General features: G+C 43.4%; 1 long non-coding RNA gene across 1 annotated transcript; it reads right to left on the reverse strand.

Moving 5' to 3' along the window:
• Positions 1 to 9115: 9115 nt before the first annotated feature.
• On the reverse strand, positions 9116 to 19924 carry LOC108178069 (uncharacterized). Its single transcript, XR_007909289.2, has 3 exons — positions 19674 to 19924; positions 10168 to 10425; positions 9116 to 9437 (listed from the first exon to the last, which is right to left on the reverse strand). It is a non-coding gene; the product is annotated as an uncharacterized lncRNA (long non-coding RNA).
• Between the last annotated feature and the right edge of the window lie 775 nt (positions 19925 to 20699).

Raw genomic sequence — 20699 nt, forward strand, 5'->3', positions numbered from 1 at the left:
GACTCAAAACCAGGCACTCCAGTATGTGATGCAAGTGTGGGTGTCCCAAGTGGCAGCCTAACAACCATGCCAAATACATGTCCCGACAAGGGTTTAAGAAGCTTTGTGCCAGGAACCAGGGGCAGAGACCAAATATATGTGGTCTGTGATGGAACAAAGACATAAGCCTCAGCCATTCTTGCTCATTACCCAAGAGATAGATAAACACTGGAATGTATACCTTGCCTTTGAATCTCAATTGGGTCTCACACCCTATTGCCTTCATAACCATCCGCTACCCTCCACACCACCTGAAAGACCAATTGCTCCAACACTTGAGAGACCATTCCAGGAATTCCCCTGCACTTGCTGCCCGCTAGCCCCACTCCCATCCCTAGCCCTCCTAAAACATAAGAAGGCCCGGCCCTTGGGGGTCGGGGCCTTCTGCCATGTGTTCCATCAATGTGCAAAGGGCAGTTGGTCACCCACCTCAACGAATTTATTTTCTCTGAATAAATTTGGTCTGGCCATAAATTCATACACTGCCTCCTCTCTATTCAGCGCCTCTTTCCCTAACATTTATGGTGCCCTGTGTAAGGAGGCACCAATCTGCAACTCTTTTCCTAACAGTCTACATCTGGCTTTGCATAAGAAGACACATGGTGACATTTGTAAATTTAAGGGTGGCCAAGTGTTGAGCTGTCCACCTGGGGATTACAGGGTCTTCCTTTTTGCATGGTGAGCAACATTTTAACTTCAAAGACATTTTCAAACTGCACTTCTCTGTGTTCTGAAACTCTCAGGGCTACCCTGTGCTGTTTTCCTACCTCCTTCTCATGGATGTATATTATTGCTGAAAATCTAGCCACCCTTCAGGTCTCTCCAGAAGGAACAAGAAACCAATGAGACAGTGTGTGTACACTTTACTCACTTTTCCAAAGGGTTTATAGAGAACTTGAAAAAATTAAAATCTCTCATATGTGTGTTTGTGTGTGTGTGTATCAGGACAAATGAAAGAAAACAAATTTCTGAGGAATAGACATATTTGAATTCTGATCTCTTAGTTGAGTAATTTGGATCTTTGTTTTTCTTAATTTAAAAGGCAAAAGGATCATACAACTTTTTTTTTTTTTAGAAATTTTTTTAATTTGACAGATAGAATTAAACAGTGAGAAAGAGAGAGAAAGGTCTTCCTTCTATTGGTTCACCCCCTAAATGGCCACTACAGTCAGAGCTATGTCGATCCAAAGCCAGGAGCCAGGTGCTTCTCCTGGTCTCCCATGGGGTGCAGGGCCCAAGCACTTGGGCCATCCTCCACTGCACTCCCTGGCCATAGCAGAGAGCTGGACTGGAAGAGGAGCAACCGGGACAGAACCGGTGCCCCAACCGGGACTAGAACCTGGTGTGCCGGTGCTGCAGATGGAGGACTAGCCTATTGAGCCACGGCACCAGCCAAATTTCAAATCTTTAAGGCATCTTTGTTTTCTCCTCATCACCCCATATCAGATCAGACACGTAGATCTGTCAGTTCTTCCTGGCTCCTGTGACTGAGTATGTGTCAATTCCTTTTCATTCTGTCTACCACCTCTACCACCATCACTCATCATTGCATTCTTGTATTATTACAATTTTCTTATACCCAGTTTTCCCCTGTATCAAACTATTCTGCAAGCTGCTACCGAGTTATTATTCTTTTTTTAAAGATTTATTTATTTATTTGAAATACAGAGTTACAGAGACAGAGGGAGAGACAAAGAAAGAGAGAGAGATGGCCACAATGGCCAGGGTTGGGCCAGCCCAAAGGCAGGAGCCAGGAGCTTTTTCCAGGCCTTCCATGTGGGTGGCAGGGGCCTAAGCACTTGGGCCATCTTCTGCTGCTTTTCCCAGGCCATTAGCAGGGAGCTGGATCATAAGTGGAACAGTCAGGACTTGAACCAGTGCCCATATGGGATGTTGGCATTGCACATGGCGGCTTAACCCTCTATGCTATAGTGCCAGGCCCAATTTATTGTTCTTAAGAAACTGCTGTCATCAAACACATCAGATGACTTCCCAACTCAAAAACACATGATTCTCTAAAATTTTTATAATACACAATTTACTGTGGTTTGGTATTCTAGGGTTAGTTTCTAAAATTGAATTGAACTAATACTTTTGTATTGAATTCCATTTCCACAAACTTTTTGAAGTCCCTCATATATTCCAAGTGCCTGGGAAGAAGAAAGTGAAATAATAATATTTGATAAACACAGATTTGTTTCTGCTACTTGGGAGGGGTGTAGAGGGAAGGTGGTATTAGAAAAAGTAAGTTTTGGGGCTGGTGCTGTGGTGTAGTGGGTAAAGCTGTGGCCTGCAGTGCTGGTATCCCATATGGGCACCAGTTCGAGTCCTGGCTGCTACACTTCCAATCCTGCTCTCTGATGTGGCCTGGGAAAGCAGAAGATGGCCCAAGTCCTTGGGCCACTGCACCTGTGTGGGAGACCTGGAAGAAGCTCCTGACTTTAGATCGGCACAGCTCTGGCTGTTGAGGCCAACTGGGGGAGTGAATCTCTCTCTGCCTCTCCTCTCTCTTTTCAAATAAAAATATGTAAAATCTTTTTTTTTTAAAGTAAGTTTTTTTTTTTTTTTTTTTTTTTTTGACAGGCAGAGTGGACAGTGAGAGAGAGAGACAGAGAGAAAGGTCTTCCTTTGCCGTTGGTTCACCCTCCAATGGCTGCCGCGGCCGGCGCGCTGCGGCCGGCGCACCGCGCTGATCCGATGGCAGGAGCCAGGAGCCAGGTGCTTTTCCTGGTCTCCCATGGGGTGCAGGGCCCAAGCACCTGGGCCATCCTCCACTGCACTCCCTGGCCACAGCAGAGGGCTGGCCTGGAAGAGGGGCAACTGGGACAGAATCCGGCGCCCCGACCGGGACTAGAACCCGGTGTGCCGGCGCCGCTAGGTGGAGGATTAGCCTAGTGAGCCGCGGCGCCGGCCTTTAAAAGTAAGTTTGTAGAGTCATTTAAAGGTGCATACATGTCAGGATTCATCCTTTTCCATAAAAAAAGGCCAATATACAATTTTCTAGAAACAAATACAAAGAATCATAGACACAGCTGTGCCCACCCAAAGGAGTCAGTGTTTCAGCTCCTAGGGTCATAAAATGCTCTGAGTTGCAGCATTGGTCCATTTCATTAATTTTCATTTCTTACACACTCAGCAATCTGCCGTATTCTATGTGGACTGTCTGGAGAAGAGAGAAGCCAAAAAAGAGAAGGACAGAGGAGAAAGGGGAGAATGAAAAAGTACACGAAGAGAGAATGGATGCTGACCAGTTGGGAAATAGTGAGGAGAGGTGGAGGAATAAGGACGCAGTTGTGGCATCTGTGTTCTGAGTTTTTAGACAACCTGCTAAAAATTCAAAGAACATCTTCTTAATTCCTCTTGCAAGTATACTAAGGCCTTGCACTTGGAGAGAAGTGTGACTGGTCCTGCTTACAGTAACAGACCCCTCTCCTTTGTGGAATTGAATGACTCTAAGACCTTACTCCAAGACATATTCTCTCCTCTTTGGCTTCTTTCACTGTACCTTAGGCTCCTCTGAATCTACACTTGCTTGCATGAGTCACCCTTGGAAAACAGTTTTGAAATATTTTTCATTTTACATTCTCTAGTACACTCTTCCTTTCTTACTTTTTCCGGAGGCATCTATCACCGAACAGGTTTAGAATGGCTCCTGCGGATTAAACAAGAGTGTCAATTGTTAAATCAACAATAGGAGTCACTGTGCACTTACTCCCCATGTAGGTTCTCTGTCCTTAATGTGTTGTACTATGCAAATTAACGGTATAACTAGTTCTCAAACAGTACTTTACACTTTGTGTTTCTGTGTGGGTGCAAACTGTTGAAATCTTTACTTAGTATATACTAAATTGATCTTCTGTATATAAAGATAATTGAAAATGAATCTTGATGTGAATGGAATGGGAGAGGGAGTGGGAGATGGGATGGTTATAGGTGGGAGGGAGGTTATGGGGGGAAAAGCCAGTGTAATCCAAAAGCTGTACTTTGGAAATTTATATTTATTAAATAAAAGTTTTTAAAAAAAGAATGGCTTCTGTGAGAATGCAAAGAGAACAGAAGCACTAATATTCAGCTTGTAACATCTAATGTGAGTTCCAGATGGCAGACAATAATTGCTAAACCTAGACTTTATTGAAAGAGATGGAATTTCCTTCATTTCAAATGATAGAATTTTTTCTGGAGGCAGGGAAGATGCCTTCCATTTGGTCATGGGACTTGCTGACCTAGGAATACAGAAGGATATTCATTCACATGTTAAATGAATTTGTGTCTACTATGCACTGGGCATTATCTAAGTAGTGAGAATATAGCAGGTCAACCAAAGAGGCAACCATGCTTTGTTTAGGAACATTCATACAGTGGTGTGCTGGTAAATGGTTAATAACTGGTCTCTGGGGGAGAGGCTCTGTGGTATCATACTTCCTGCTAATTTCCTGCTGTACAGCCTCCCATCATGGCTGATTTCAAGTCACTGTCATGATATCACCAATGTGGAAATGGCTTTGTTGAACTTGTGTGCATTGGCTTTAGTACACCTAAGCCTATATGTGTGAAAAAGCTGTGTGTGTGTGTATGTGTGTGTGTGTGTGAGAAAGAGAAAGAGAAAGAGAGAGAGAGAGAGAGAGAGAGAGAGAGAGAGAGAAAGGAGGATAGTGGACGTTCAGAATCATAATTACCTGTAGGGGAGAGGAGAGAAGCAGGATGGAGGAAAGCACAATGGTAGGTGTAAGTCGTTGGCAATGTTTTAGTTCCTGGGTCTGGTAGTGGTTTCGTGATGCTCATTATGACTTATTCAATAAATGAGCAACTGAAAGTAAAAGGTGGACATGCATGAAACCAGTTTATGAAATATACAGTGAACCGGCTGGTGCCGCGGCTCACTAGGCTAATCCTCCACCTAGCGGCGCCGGCACACCGGGTTCTAGTCCTGGTTGGGGCGCTGGATTCTGTCCCGGTTGCCCCTCTTCCAGGCCAGCTCTCTGCTGTGGCCAGGGAGTTCAGTGGAGGATGGCCCAAGTGCTTGGGCCCTGCACCCCATGGGAGACCAGGAAAAGCACCTGGCTCCTGGCATCGGATCAGCGCGGTGGCCATTGGAGGGTGAACCAACGGCAAAGGAAGACCTTTCTCTCTGTCTCTCTCTCTCACTGTCCACTCTGCCTGTCAAAAAAAAAAAAAAAAAAAAAAAAGAGAGAAATATACAGTGAACCAATTATTCCAATTTTGTGCAATTCAGGGCCACCTAAGTAAAGTGTCATGGAGAATATAAAAAAGCTCAAGACTCCTTTTTCCATTAGAGGAACAGAGGGAAGGAGAAGGCCCAGAAGCAGTGGGCAGAGATGAGTATGGGACTGATGGGCAGGTCTTTGTACCTCCCTTAAAAGCCTAACTGAGTAGATACTTCGCAAATATGAAAGCAGAGATGAGAAAACCCAAGAACATCAGAGTGCATGACCTACCTTCTCAGGTGACCCAGGGAGGAGCCACATGAGCCCCTCGGTAATGGTGATTCAAGAAAATTATGGGGATAATGGACAGATGGGTCTTTGCTATGGATTTCTAGGGACTGGACATTTCTATTGTGCCCCAGTTTGAAACTAGAGTGGCTTAAAGTGCTGGGGGACTGGTTAATCCCAGACAAGAGCAAGAAGGCTGCTCTGGCCAAGTTGTGACACTAACGGACAGTGATTGGAATCATGGGCTTTGGCATATGGGCCAGCCCTTACCCACAAAACCACACAAGCTGGTTGCACTTCAGTGGCTAACATTGCAAGAAGCACAAAACCAACTGTTTCACAATGGAGACCATTAGGAGGCAACAATTTCCTTTCTAAATCCCTCCAATGTAAGGGACTAGGTTTTAGTTTGTAAAAGACCTTAAAAAATCTTGGCTAAGCCAGAGAGAGGAGAGAGGTGTGTTTGGCACAGTTTACTATGGGACTAGGCTACTTATTCTGACAAGGTTGAAAATGGGATATGTGGCAATGACCTCTTACAGGGACTAACTGGCCATCTATGATGGTCAATTTCATGTGTCAATTTGGCTAGGCCAGGGTACCTACATCTTCATTCAAACAGTATTCTAGATGTTTCTATACTGTTTTAAAAAAAAACTCTTAAGAAGAAAACTTGTCAGCAAACATTTTAGTAAAACAGATTACCCTCAATAACGTGAGCGTGCCTCATCCAATCAACTTAAAGGCTTTAATAGAAACAGACCGATTTTTCCTGAAGAAGATGTTATTCTGCCAGTAGGCTGCCTTCAGACTGGAACTGCAGCCTTGCATCTTCCCTGCGTGTCTGGCTTTCATGCTATCTTGCAGATGTTGACCCTTCCAACCTCTACAATTGCGTGTGAGTCAACCCTTTAAACTCTTTCTCTCCTTCTCCCTCTCTCTGTCTCTCTCTCTCCAACTATCTGTCATCCGTCTCCTGTGGATTCTGTTTCTTTGGAGAATCCTGATCAATCTGCCATCCCACACAAGTTTGGAAATTTCCCTGAAGACTGAGTTCATGACATCTCATCATAACATTCCTATTCCCATTCTTCCTCAGGGGCAGATAATTCTAATATGTTTATCTCCCTTGGAGAAAAATAATAGGAACTATTTGTAGGCAAGCAGAAAGAACAAGTGAAGTGAAATATAAAATTTTTCTGATATTAATTTTGTAGCACAATATATGATTTCTTTGTACAAACTAAATTTAACACTCCCTCAAAAAAGCAACAATAAGAGAAGGGAGGAGGAGGTAGAGAAAGAGTAAAGGGATGAGAAAGAGCAGAGAAGAAGGAAAAGGGGACAAGAAATTGTTCAAATGAACCATAGGTTTTTTAAAAAAAAATGTGAAACAAAAAATGGCATCCATCCAAGATGAATCAATTGTTGGCCAACCCCTTTTCTAGTAAAATGATATTCAGTTGTAAGAAAAGTAACCACAGAGGGTTTTTCTTTTCTCTCTCTCTCATTTTTTAAAACAATTTATGATTTGTACATAGTTGTTTCAAAGTATTGTTTAAACTGTCCACAGTGAATCATCCCCATTGTACAGTTTCTTAGTAATGATAGTGAATCATTCCTTTTAAAATGTTTTAAGTACTTGATGTTCCTTAGCATTCAACATTTGAAAATTTGCTGTTACTATTTATGAATACACATTTTTCCACAGAAGTGATTTATTTAGTATTTTTAAAAAAGATTTATTTGAAAGGTAGAATTAGAGAGAGAGAGAAAGAGAAAGAGAGAAAGAGAGAGATCTTCTACCCACTGGTTCACTCCCCAAATGGCCACAACAGCCAGGACTGGGCCAGGCTGAAGCCAGGTGTCAGGAGCTTCATTTGGGTCTACCACATGGGTACAGGGGCCCAAGTGCTTCAGCCATCCTTCTCTGCTTCCCAAGGAGCATTAGCAGGGAGCTGGATCAGAAGAGGAGCAGCTGAGACTCAAACTGGTGCCCACATGGGATGCTGGGGATGCAGGCAGTGCTTAATCTGCTACACCACAGTGCTGGCCCCCATTAATTAATTTTTGTTAAAGAAAAATTCCATTTATTCTTTTGAGAGGCAAAGTGATGGAGGGGGATGGGGAGAAAGGAGCAAAAAGAGAAAGCACTTATCCATTGGTTCACTCCCCAAATGCCCACAACAGGACTGGAACAGGGCTGAAGCTGGAAACCAGGGACTCAGTTTGAGTCTGCTACTTGGGAGGCAGGAAGCCAGCTCCTTGAGCCATCACCTGCTGCCTCTTAGGACTGCATTAGCAGGAGGTTAGGGAGTTGCAGCAAACTAGTTAGCAAATCTAGTTGCTCTGATATGAGGCGTTTAGCCTGCACCTAAGTATTTAAATGAGATAAGAAAGGACACTTTCTGTCATTCCTAGAAATGAATGAGGAATTAAGAATTGACAAGATTAGGCAGCAGAACATCATAGCAAGTTCTGAACTTGAAGTCAGAAGATCTAGGTCCTTTTCCCAGCTTTAACTAGCTGAATCATCTTAGGTAAAGCTCTTTGACATCTCTGAACCTCAGTCAACACCTCGACCATGATATCTAAACATTGGGATGAGCTTGAGAGAGATTATTTTATGTGAAGGATTTGGTAGAGAGAGAGATTCAACTGTGGTAGAGAGGTGTGTAATCAATAATGTCATTTGAATGAAAAATGCATGGTTAGGGATAAGAGAGTCAAGAGGATTTTGCAAGGCCTTGCCTAGGAGCTCTTGGCTAAGAGGGGTCAGATGACCCTCTGTGATGACAGGAAGGCCTGGAATTGGGCCAACGGGATTCTGTCATGCCAGACTTTGGGGAGATGCATGGAAAGTACAGCCATAGTACATGGGGAACAGAATAACTCACGGGGTTCTGAAGGTGAAGGCCTAAGTGGACCCTGCAGCGGGGAAGCTTCAGGCCTGCAGAACAGGAACATACAGGAAGCCCACTTCTACAGGAGTCCCAGTTCTTTAAGGACACTGTCTCAGAAGAGATGGTTCTTGCTACAAAGAAATAAATGCACATGTCTCTGAGTTGTTGGAAGGATATTATACATAAGGGCCTAGCACAGTGCTTGGTATATAGCAACCTTTCACAGTTACTGTATTTACTGTTCTGTGGTTATTAAGTGTGAAAAGGAGGTGAGGAGAATTAAAGTCTGGAACATGAGGATTCTGAAATTATTGTTGAATCTAAATCTAGAAATGATTCAAAAACATTTGGTTTTCTCTGGATGAGCAGAACATAACCATAAATGGATACAGCTCAGAGGATTCATCTGGATTATCTGAATTATCATGAGGGGTGGGGTAAGAATACCTAGAGATGAGAGGCTTCTAGAAACTGTCTGAGATGGGGACTAAATGGCTGTACAGGTGCATGCTCACCCGGCCTGGGAGGCCCATGGACATCATGTGTGCACTTGGAGCCAAGCAGATGACTATGTCAAAGCATTAGAACAGCTTGTGTGTATTCCTCACTTTTAAGTAGGGATTTAACCGGTCTCCCTAAAGTCTTAGAACTCGCCTCTTTTTACTTAATACACATAACAATCTTATAAGCTACATATACCTATATTGTCACTTTCTCCAGAAGACAGAGGTGCAGAGAACTGCCTTTTCCCAGCTGGGATTGGAACCTAGGTGGCCAGTTCTATAAATTCTGCATTTCCCCCAGACCATAGAGTTTTTTGGCTTCCCTTCCTTGACAGCATTTTTTCCTAAGCATCGCCCTATTTGGAAGTGATTTTTCTTCTACCTGGTGCTTTGCTGTCAGCCTGCCCCCTGGCGAGCACTGACCTATGTTTTTGAAGTGGTTTCCTTGTGAGTGGTTGCCGTTGCTGATAGCTTGCTGATTCTGGTGAGATGTGTGATGGCACTCATCAAGCCTTTCCTATGGCTGCAGCTACTTGGGCCTCCAAATAAAAGAAACAATAGGGAGTCAAAGACAACAATAGAGGTACAAGCTTTCAGTGCCCCCAAATCAAAATTTTGCATTGTACTTGAGGTGGACGCTCTTCTTGACTGTTTCATGTGTAAATGGAACACATTTCACATGCTAAGCCTGTTTCCTGTTCACTGAATGGGACTTTTTCCCTCACTTGAAATAATGTATTTAAACCTAATGTGATGTTAGAATATTTACTGTAACTCTGGTAATTTCTCCAATTCTGTGTAATATAAAAATACAATAGAGCAGAAAAAAATAAATTCTGGTTAAACTGGCAAGATTTGCATCCTTTTCATAAGTGAAGACACAAGTTAAATTTGGATCTTCATATTACTGTTTTTCATTAATTCTCGTTTCAACATTACAAGATTTAGTTGGAAAGAAAGTGTCCTGGAAGCAATCTGTCATTTCAAACATATTTATCTTTAATTAGAAATATTTCCAGTTAACTCAAATTAGGTCATGCCAAACTTTCCAAAATATTACGCTTAAATTTTTTGGTTGACTTTTGATATCTCCATAATGTTTCTGTACAAAATGAAGAATAATCTTTATCAAGCACTTCAGGCGCTTTTATTCAGAAAAAAAGCCCCTACATTTACTGTAGGTTCCCAGTGCTTGCTTCACCTTCACAAAATAGTTACTGTTTGAGAAAAATGCTCAGGGGGTGTAGGAGTCGTTTTCCAGGCACTCACCCACTCCTTTCTCTGATGGTTAGGAACCTTAGCATGTCACAAGAGAAAACGGCACTTGTTCTGAGGGGTAAGAACCTGGATTTTGAACAGGAAGGCTCCTCACAGCACAGATTGTTGGTCCAGGGTTAGAAGCTAGAAGTCATCCTGCCGCCTCTCTCTTCACTGACTTCCCACCACTTTGCTCACTGCTGGTGCATGTGCTACAGGTGGCCGCCTTCACAACTTTCCACTGCGTGGAATTCCATCTGTTTAATCAAACTGAAACAAAAGGTAGTGTCAAGGTCCCTCTACCTTAAAAGATTTCCTTCCTGATACATTATCTTGTTAACCCATTGCATCACTAAGAAGAATAAATAGCCTACTCAGCACACAGGAAATGTAACAAAAAAAGGAAATAGAAAATATTAAGATGTATCCATGTGTATATCACACACATACACACATCCATGTGTGTCACCCACATATTCCCACACACAACATATGTGATAATAAAAAGGTCAACGATTTAGTAAACATTAAAAATGACATTTTCCCATTTTATTTAAAATTATAAACCTTGCCAGTTTAGAGCTGGATTTTGCGGGAAGGCATTTAGCTTAGCAGTGAAGACCCATGCATCTCATCATGGAGTGCCTGGGTGAGATTCCCGGCTCTGGCTCCCTACAACAGCTTCCGGCTGATGCACGCGCTGAGAGGCAGTGGTGACTTCTCAGCTCCTGGCTCCGGCCCCTTGTCTGTCTGCCTCGCATATAAACAAATTTTTAAAAAATTTAATTTGGGCTGGCGCCGCGGCTCACTAGGCTAATCCTCCACCTGTGGCGCCGGCACCCTGGGTTCTAGTCCTGGTTGGGGCGCCGGATTCTGTCCCGGTTGCTCCTCTTCCAGTCCAGCTCTCTGCTGTGGCCCGGGAGTGCAGTGGAGGATGGCCCAAGTCCTTGGGCCCTGTACCTGCATGAGAGACCAGGAGGAGGCACCTGGCTCCTGGCTTCGGATTGGCACAGTGCACTGGCCGTGCCGGCCATTGGAGGGTGAACCAATGGAAGGAAGACCTTTCTCTCTGTCTCTCTCTCACTGTCTAACTCTGCCTGTAAAAAAAAAAAAAAAAAAAAAAAAAAAAAAAAAAAAAAAAAAGATGCAATTTGAAATTTGTGGTAGAATTGTGTAACAAAAAATATAGCAGGGTGCCCAGTTCACTTATGGTACACTTACACGTGCAAAGAAAATGTAGCTTCTTTGTTTCTTACTGCAGATTTCACCCTCCTCCTGGCGAGTCCCCATTCTGCAGGAAGGGAGGGGACATTTAGACGCATCAAAGAATAACTCGTTATTTTAAGAGTATCCTTTTGGCGTAGTGGGCTAAGCCTCTCCTTATGGGGTCAGCATCCCATACGGGCTCTGGTTTGTGTTCTGCTGTTCTTCTGATCCAGCTCTCTGCTATGGCCTGGGAAAGCAGTGGAAGATGGCCTAAGTCCTTGGGCCCCTGCACCCGCATGGGTGGCCCAGAGGAAGCTCCTGGCTCCTGGCTTCAGATTAGCTCAGCTCCAGCCATTGGGACCACTTTGGGATTGAACCAGCAGGTGGAATACTTTTCTCTCTGTCTCTCCCTCTCTGTAGCTCTACTTCTCAAATAAATAAATAAAATCTTAAAAAAAAAAAGAGCTCTCTGCTGTGGCCAGGGAGTGCAGTGGAGGATGGCCCAGGTGCTTGGGCCCTGCACCCCATGGGAGACCAGGAGAAGCACCTGGCTCCTGCCATCGGATCAGTGCGGTACGCCGGCCGCAGCGTGCTGGCCGCGGCGGCCATTGGAGGGTGAACCAAGGGCACAGGAAGACCTTTCTCTCTGTCTCTCTCTCTCACTGTCCACTCTGCCTATCAAAAAAAAAAAAAAAAAAAAAGCATCCTTTTGGTTTAAGATTCAATCTGTTTAAATATCATATCATTAATCTGAGCTCATTTAAGGGTTTCTTTGTGTGATTCAGTCCTTGGGGAAATGCTCAGACTCTCAGAATTCTCTCCTTTTTGGGTTGCATGAGAGAGATGCTCTGGTGATACAGTGACGGGCAGACAGGGCACCCCTGGCCATGAACCCGGCTGGTGTCCTCTGAGATCTGGCTATGAGGCTGCTGCTGGAGGCATGTCGTTGGTGCCTGCTCCTGAGGTCCGAGGCTGCTGGGGCTGGTGTGTGCTCTCTCCTGGTGGTCTGATGGCATGGCTTCTCCCTGGGGGCTTGGCCTCTGAAGGTTGCCTGCAACTTGGCTTCAGAGCATTTTTGCTCCAGTCCAGCAGTTTCTGCCCAGTTGGACAGTCAATGCCATCAGCATCTTTTTGTGCAGCCCTTTGCCTGCCAGTGGGAGCTTCTGAGCACTGTGCTGTCAGCCTGCCAAGGGCAGCTGAAGAGGGTTAGCTCAGACTGTCTGCCTCAGCGCTCAGTAGCTCAGCGTGTACTGCAAGCCCGTCTCCACCTGTGGTCACAGACAGGTGGGGGATGCTCAGCTCATCTAGCACACGGGGCCCCTCTGGGACCCCAGCCTCTCCTCCTCCGTTCACACCATTTCACAACTTCTTTCCACATTCCTCCAACTTTCTAATGAATTCTCCTTCTTTTGCTCCAGGCTTCCTGATCAAGTCACAGAGTGGACTCTTCCGGTGCAAACAGGGTAACGGTGTTTAGGAAAACTGTTTTAGTTTTCACTGAAACCAGGTCGCATCACCTCAATAACAACAAATTCCTGTTTTGATTTTGGTTTTTCAGACGCTGACAACGAATTTTTTTCTTTCCTCTCCTGCACAAAAAGTTCCAAGCTACTCCCTCCACCTCCTGAGGGTCACGTAAGAAAGCATAGTGAATGCATTTCTAAAAGGTTTTATACCCATTCCATGTGTGAAAGGATCAATTTCAGAGTTTCTTAGGCTAATAAACCAATAAAGGCACCACACTATACTCTGAAAGCTGGCAAGCCTTAAAAATGGAGACGTCTCTATGTATGGACTCATTTCAACATTTACTGTGGCAGCAGTGGGAAAAGTCTTTGAAAATTTGACATTTGGTGGAATTGTTTTCACTTTATTTTATAGGATTATTCTCTTCTTTTACTTCCTATTTGGGTATCCTAAACTAGTTTAATGACCTAGATTAAATAAGGTCCACTCTACTTCGCCATAGATTTCTTTTGCTCAAGAAGACTTTGTGACAACTCAAAATTTCACTCTGCATTAGGGAGATGATCTCAGACTTTGAAATAAGATTTTGAATTCATTCTTTTGACCTTGATATAAGGTTTTAGGTGAATCCCAATGACTGCACATAATTTCCTTGAAAACCCCCAAAACTGTCAAAACAAAACTGTCATTCGAATGTCTATATAGCCTTTGAACTCAGGAATTTGTTAGAGTTCTACAAGTTATATGCAATATTTTGTCTTTCTTTCTTTCTTTCTTTCTTTCTTTCTTTCTTTCTTTCTTTCTTTCTTTCTTTCTTTCTTTCTTTCTTTTTTACAGGCAGAGTGGACAGTGAGAGAGAGAGAGACAGAGAGAAAGGTCTTCCTTTGCCGTTGGTTCACCCTCCAATAGCCGCCACGGCCGGTGCGCTGCGGCGCACCGCGCTGATCCAATGGCAGGAGCCAGGTACTTATCCTGGTCTCCCATGGGGTGCAGGGCCCAAGTACTTGGCCATCCTCCACTGCACTCCCTGGCCACAGCAGAGAGCTGGCCTGGAAGAGGGGCAACTGGGACAGAATCCTGCGCCCCGACCGGGACTAGAACCCGGTGTGCCGGCGCCACAAGGCAGAGGATTAGCCTAGTGAGCCACGGCGCTGGCCTCTTTGTATTTCTATATTTTAAAATTATTAATTTATTTTTCATTTTGTTTGAAAAGCAGAGAGATAGGCAGAGATCTTCCATCTGCTGTTTTACTTCCCAAATGCTTGCAACAGCCAGGGACTGGCCAGGCCAAAGCCAAGAGCCTGGAACTCCATGAGAGTCTCCCACAAATATTTTTGGCAGGAATCCAAGTACTTCAGCAATCATCCACTGTCCTCCAAAGCACACATTAGCAGGAAGCTAGATCAGAAGTGGCATAGCCAGGACTCCAATCAGGCACTCTGATATGAGATTCAGGCATCCCAAGCAGGATTTTAACCCAAGTAGCATTTAAATGCCTATCCCTGTATTTATAATTTTATAGGAGAGAAATCAATAGCTTTCACCAGCTTATCACACTTGGGATTTTGATTGCAAGTAAATCTGTTTATTTCCTTATTTTATGCCTAATTACAATGAGTGACCAATCAATTATTTTCAAAAAATAGAATATAAATGGCAAATTCTATTTCACAATGAAGTAAGTAGGCAATAAAGGTTCTTATTATGAATAAATTATTAACCCATTAAAAGTAAGCAACCATACCCTACACCTTTTCCTTCACAAGAAATAGAAAATCAAAAGAACTCATTCTCATCTTCCCTTGCCCCTTACAGGTCACTGGGCAGATTCTACAATCCTTGGCTCACTCCACAATGCCATTTATAACTGGACCTTGCCCAGCAGTTCTATTTTTTATTCATTTTTTTAAAAAAAAGATAAGATTTTTTATTTATTTGAAAGGCAGAGTTACGGAGAGACAGAGAGAGACAGACAGAGACAGAGACAGAAAGAAATACATAAAGATCTTACATCTGCTGGTTCACTCCCCAAAAGGCTGCAAAAGCAGGGGCTGGGCCAGGCTGAAGCCAGGAGCCAGGAGCCAGGAGTTCATCTGGGTCTCCCACGTGAGGGCAGGGGCCCAAGCATTTGGGCCATTCTCCACTGCTTTCCTAGGTACATTAGCAGGGAGCTGGATTGGAAGTGGAGCAGCAAGTACTTGAACTGGTGCCCATATGGGATGCCAGCATCTCAGGCAGTGCCTTTACCCGCTATGCCACTATTCATTCATCAGCTAAGAACAGAGGAAAGTTATGGCAGCTCAGGTCTCATGGCAGAGAGAAGCCTCTCTCCACAGGAGACCCAGATTCCAGAGGCTTCCTGCCCTACTTTCTCCTACCTTAGGCTGTACTGCAATCTCCTCTCATTTCTTTTCAATAAAAGGCTAGTGAAGTGGACCAGGATCCAGGTGACTTGAGTCAGGTTGGGCAGTTATGAGCACTCTCCAACAAGCCTGTGCTATGTACCTACAGGTAGGAGTTTGAGTCTACAAAGCATGGCCACATAGTCACACACATCATCTCATTTGGGATGAGTTAACTCCTATCAGTAACTGTGGAAAAACCACATTAACTTGAACAGTCTAAGGTAAGGGACCCAAATGAGCCCAGATTGGAACAAGGTCTTTTAACTCTGTTTGCCCTTTGGAGCTCACCTAGAAAGGGAAGATAGATGTTGGTGTCCTTAGTATAACCAGTTATTTATAAAAATGCTTTGTTGTTCTAAAAGCAATAGAGTAAAATTAAAAATATATAATGGCTATAAAATGAAATACATGTGTTCTTCTCTACATTAGTTGCAAGGTCTCCATTAGTACCCTCCCAAGGCAAAAAATTGGTATGTATCCTTCCAGAAATGTCACTATATATATATATATATACACACACACACACACACACACACCCATAAATATTTATACAAATATACAAGCATTGTTACACAAAATATTATGTAAGTATACACAACTAGCAATATGCCTTATATAAATGTATATTTATGTATTTTCGAATATTAACATGTAAAATATACATAATATCATACCAATGTATATTTGCATAAACATATGTGCTTAAAGTAATTCTAAATAAATATGTGTTGTGCATGTGTAGGTACAGCCAACCGTAGCTCCAGCACTGTACTGGATATAAAGGGGAGTTGCTGGTAAAGATACAGGCTGGTGATTGTGTGAAAGGAAGACAGTTCTGCACCAGTGGGAGCATTATTTCTGACTGTATGCTAAAGTTGATGAAATGAATCGAGTGCCAGATTTGTTGCTGGTAGAGAAGATAACTGTTCACACAATACCAGATACCCTGCTGGACCCAGGCTAGTTTGGTAAGAATCCTCCCCATCCCCAACCCAAGGAAGCCTGGCTCCCCTTATTTAGTTACTCAGGAGTTGCTTTGCTGTCGCCGCTCCATCTCCAAGACTGATCTGCTGGTTCCTTTGAAACACACCCACTGTAGTGCTCAGTGGAGCCCTCTAGGGATGTTAGTAATTGACTGTTAATTTCTTTTTTTTTTTTTTTAACTTTTATTTAATGAATATAAATTTCCAAAGTACTGTTATGGATGACAATGGCTTCCCCCCCATAACATCCCTCCCACCCACAACCCTCCCCTTTCCCACTCCCTCTCCCCTTCCATTCACATGAGGATTCATTTTCTATTCTCTTTATATACAGAAGATCAGTTTAGCATACATTAAGTAAAGATTTCAACAGTTTGCTCCCACACAGAAACATAAAGTGAAAAATAATAGATGATTTTTTAAATGATGATGAAATCAGCATTGACTATTAATTCATATGTGCCTCCCTGCCAGTGGCTGGAGGGTAAACACCATGCTTCAAGCACCTTTGTTGCCCCAGCACCAACTCCACCCTTCAGTGAGCACTTGTTGGACAGTCCTGGAGCTGTAACTAGCACTTAATGTCTCGCCTGGGAAGTCTCCACTAGCCCATGTGGAGAGCTAGATGCACTTTTTTACTGAATATGTTTTTTTTTTTTTTTTTTTTTTTGGCAGGTAGAGTTATAGACAGTGAGAGAGAGAGACAGAGAAGAGAGAAAGGTCTTTCTTTCATTGGTTCACTCCCCTAATGGCTGCTACGGCCAGCGCTGTGCCAATTCGAAGCCAGGAACCAGGTGCTTCCTCCTGGTCTTCCATGCGAGCGCAGGGCCCAAGCACTTGGGCCATCCTCCACTGCTCTCCTGGGCCACAACAGAGAGCTGGACTGCAAGAGGAGCAACCGGGACTATAACTGGCGCCCATATGGGATGCCGGTGGCGCCGCAGGTGGAGTGAGCCACAGTGCCGGCCCTCTTACTGAATATGTTAACAGCATCCTCTCTTCTAGACCATTTGGGAGGACTTCTTTGATTTTTAGTGCTTCTAGGTTCCTCTTTTACTCAACTGCTTTTGAAGGGTCAACTAAAGTAAGCCATTTGGGGATTTCTATCATTGGAACTTGGGGTTATTTGGGGGTATGGGTGAGGGCAATTTTTTTATGTTCTGAACCATTTGTGCAGAGTCTGAGTAATCTCTGCTCTGCTGGGGAAGAAATAGTCTAGAATCTCTTGGGAAGCATGCAGTGCAAAAATAGAATAAAGCAATGAGACAACAACAAAATGCAAATAAAAAGACCAAGGACCTCTCTTCTGCAAACTGATGTGTGCACATTTTTAAGGAATCAGTTGCCAGACTTGAACACAGGAAGTCTTGACTGGAACACCTCAACAGGAAGGCCTGGCTCAGCCTTAGCTGTGTCACAGAATCTCCAGGCAGGACTGTGAACTCTTGTAGGCCCCAGGCCCCTCGCCTGTGCTCAGGTTAGTGGGAAAGAGAAGTCTAAGTGGAAACAAAGTAGCTGGTATGGACACTCAGATGAAGTTCCTGGTGGTAGAACTGTGATGTTCATCATGTGTACACATATAGGGAGGGCAGAAGTTACAGGGATATGGATTTTGACCCCATTTAAGAAAGAAATCTCTAGTATGAAGTTTTCCAAAAGTGGAATGGGCCATTTTATAAGGTGATAAATTCTATGGTAGCAGAAATATTTGAACCATCCTGGATAGAAGATTGTGTTAAGTGACTTCCAAGTTCTTGGTTATTGCTCATGAATGTGATTCTATGACTAGCTGACCTCTCAGAAAAATATCACAGAAGTTCAAAATTGGGAGAGATTCTGGAGCAGCACTGCCCTATTCAGCTTAGTGTAGTGGTGGAAATGTTCTGTGTCTGTGTATCCAACATGGTGGTCGTGAGCCACATGGACCTACTAAACATTTGTGTGACTAAGGAACGAATTTTAGATTTAACTTAATTCTCACTAATTTAAATAACCATAAGTGGTTAATGGCTACATATTGGATAGTGCTGCTCTAAAATCTCTCCCAATTGTAAACTTCTATATTTTTCTAGCTCTCTCATCACATTATGATCACATACTCTGTCCTGGACACTGCATATAAAATTGCTCTATTTAGGATGTGGCTCTTCTTTATTTTTATTTATTTGAGAGAGAGAGAGAGAGAGAGAGAGAGAGAGAGAGAGAGAGAATGATTTTCCTTCCAATTATTTCATCATCGTTTAACTCTCCAAATGCCCACAACAGTTGGGGATGAGCCAGGCCAAATCTAGGAGCCTAGAACTCATTCCAGGTCTTCCGCACAGATGGCAGAGATTCCAGTACTTGAGCCAGCATGCTACTTCCCACGGTACACATTAACAAGAAGCTGGAATCAGAAGCAGAGCTGGCACTTGAACCTGCACACTCCAATACAGATGTGGGTGTCCCAAGCAGCAACTTAACCACTGAGCCAAACACCCACCCCTAGACCTTCTTTGGAGGAGGTTATCTTCTGAGAGAGAAATAGAACCCATGTAAAAATATTGACTTTGGATGAGGAATAAGAATAGATGGGAAATAAGCTATAAGAATTCTTCAAAAATCTGTGGAGAATGCACATTATCAAAAAGCGATGTGTGGCTTCCAAGATTTTTTGCACCAAAATAAACTTATCTTTTAATTCCATTTTCCCATTAACTTTTTGAAGCCCTTTCATGTTGCCAAACTTGAGGAGCACACAGAGAATCTATCTTAAAGCCACAAAAAAATACTGGTGCTTCTAAGACGTGTACTGGATTGAACAGCAGCTTCCGTCTCTTAGGAGTGGGAGGGAAATAGCTCTGAGCTCAGTATCCAATCAAAGTGATATTGTGCTCACTGGAGGGTTCTTCTCTCAGTAGGTGTTCAATGGTCTGCTAATGTTTTCCTCTAATATTTTAAGAGCACTAGAAATTTTGAATAAGCTGATAAAACAACCTCAAACTTCATGTTACTTCACCAGAAAGAGGAAGTTTTGGTATTAGAATTCATAATTTTAGATTAGAAAGAGGCCTTGCGATTATATGACCAAATCCCTATATTTTACAGGGAAGAAAAACTGAAGTCTGATGCCCTGTAAGGACCTGGGACATGCCAAAGTCATGTGGTTATTTAGTCACAGAGTATTTCATTTGTGTAAATAAATTAACACATAGTAATATCAATCTAGAAGGAAACCTTTCCTTAAAAGCAAACCAAAATGCGGCTTCCCAGAGGTGTCCTGGGGTTGGAGGAGAGCAGAGGGCGGCACCCAGCAGCTTTCCTACAGGTGATCCAGAGTGTGCAAATTTCTCAGGGTGCAACACAGACCTTTCTTGGGAACCTGGTTTGAGGATTGGACTGGACTTTTGTTTGTGCTGACCGCAACAAAGACACTGTCTCCCGGACTTGGTCCAGAGAACAAGGGTAAGATGCTCACCATCCGGTGTGGGGCCACGTTCTCTCCGTACACGGTGCTTAATAGCAGTTCCCAAGAAGAAACTCTTCTCCCTCACAGTTCCTCGAACATCCTTGTAAGTCTCCCAGAGAATGGCAGAATCTAAACAAACAAGTTCTATTTTCAGTTTGTCTTCTTGAAAACCATCCTTCACCCACGTGAAACTAGCTAGCATGCTTCAAATGCCAAAGGCTTCTAGGTACTTTCTGAGTTTGCTCTGACTCATGTCTTACCTACATATTTACCCTCTGATTAAAAAATAAAACAAAATAAAGCAGAGAAATAAGGGCTCTATTTCACTGTGAGCGATTTGATTCTTCCCACAGCATCACTTTTTCTCCATTACCACACAAAACTCATTCTTTTTCCTTGAAATGGAGATAAAATTCAGATAACTTTGGCATTTGGAAGTTTTTTTTATGGAGCCAGAAGACTTTAGAAGTGCAGCCATTTAATAAAATGTACTGTCATGTCAAGTACTATAACCTAAATGTGTTTCTTCTCATAGTAACCAGATTTGGATGATGTTCATAATTGGGATCCCTTTGGATTAAATATGATCCCATATTCCTGGGAGCCTATCATCAACATTTTTATGCCCCCTCCATCTTTTGTTCACTCTCCACATCCATCCCAACATACTCCCTTTTTAAAGTAAGCTTTCTCTTTTTTTAAAAAAATTTTTATTTATTTATTTGAGAGGTAGAGTTACAGACAGTGAGAGAGAGAGACAGAGAGAAAGATCTTCCTTCCTGTTGGTTCACTCCCCAAATGGCTGCCACAGCTGGAACTACACCAATCCGAAGCCAGGAGCCAGGTGCTTCCTCTCGGTTTCCCATGTGGGTGCAGGGGCCCAAGCACTTGGGTCATCCTCCACTGCCCTCCTGGGCCACAGCAGAGAGCCGGACTAGAAGAGGAGCAGCCGGGACTAGAACCCGGTGCCCATATGGGATGCCGGTGCCTCAGGCAGAGGATTAGCCAAATGAGCCACGGCGCTGGTCCCATGCA

Source organism: Oryctolagus cuniculus, chromosome 8 (genome assembly GCF_964237555.1).
Source record: "Oryctolagus cuniculus chromosome 8, mOryCun1.1, whole genome shotgun sequence".
NCBI lineage: Eukaryota > Metazoa > Chordata > Mammalia > Lagomorpha > Leporidae > Oryctolagus > Oryctolagus cuniculus.